Genomic DNA, 965 nt, shown 5'->3' with positions numbered 1-965 from the left:
TATATATATATATATATATATACATACATACATACATACATACATATATATATATATATATATATATATAGTATTTATTTTTACAATTAGGCCACAGAAGGCATTAAAAATTTGAAACCTAAATGAATGAATGAAAATGTAATGATATGGAAATGTTGCTGAGCAGCCGTCTTTTGTAATGTTGTTACGTTAGTGAGCGGAGGTGAAGTAAATAGCCGCTGCCAATCAGGCGGCCTATTTGTACTTTGTGTAGATAGACGCTGTTAATTAAACGGCACCACACTACAGAAAATGGCATATACTCCAGTCATTTTTTTCTGGGGGAGGACCCACCCACATTTATTTTGCTTCCGACGCCCATGATATATATATATATATATATATATATATATGTTTAGTATTTATTTTTACAATTAGGCCACAGAAGGCATTAAAAATTTGAAACCTAAATGAATGAATGAATATTTAATGATATTAATGATATAGTTATTTTTACTGTCAGGGAATAGCAAAATAAATAAATACATTTTGCATTTTCAAATTACCCAAAACTGAAATAAAAATGAATAAAAACTATATAGACATATATAAAAAAATTATAAAGGTGCCACTAAATAAAAAATTTTAAATTCTATCTATGTATTGTTTCAAAAGTTTTAATGTTTGATACAGCCCTGTTTGTAGCCAAAGTGGTACTTCCAGAAACCCCCGGAGAGGTTCTTATCAAAGAATGTGCTGGCGATCGTTCTGTCGGGACGGCAGGATTTCTGTGACACGCTACACCGCGCATATCGCTAATAAACTATATGGCTATATTAAGCTCAGCGTCTGATGTTCAGTGAGAGGTTAAAGTGTGTGTGTGTGTGTGAGTGTGTGAGTGAGTGTGTATGTGTGTGTGAGTGAGTGTGCGTGCGTGCGTGCGTGCGTGCCTGCGTGTGTGTGTGTGTGTGTGTGTGTGAGAGAGT

The 965-nt window shown here is 34.1% G+C and overlaps 1 protein-coding gene across 2 annotated transcripts in view; it reads left to right on the top strand.

The window, feature by feature from the left end:
• Window positions 1-965, top strand: part of LOC107658982 (sodium-coupled neutral amino acid transporter 4-like) — a 38852-nt gene that overhangs the window by 21097 nt on the left and 16790 nt on the right. The window lies entirely within an intron of this gene.

Source organism: Sinocyclocheilus anshuiensis, unplaced genomic scaffold, assembly GCF_001515605.1.
Source record: "Sinocyclocheilus anshuiensis isolate Anshui unplaced genomic scaffold, SAMN03320099.WGS_v1.1 scaffold283, whole genome shotgun sequence".
In the NCBI taxonomy this organism is placed as follows: Eukaryota; Metazoa; Chordata; class Actinopteri; order Cypriniformes; family Cyprinidae; genus Sinocyclocheilus; species Sinocyclocheilus anshuiensis.
The sequence above is the reverse complement of the archived record's forward strand: the minus strand, read 5'-3'. Positions and strand labels throughout refer to the sequence as shown.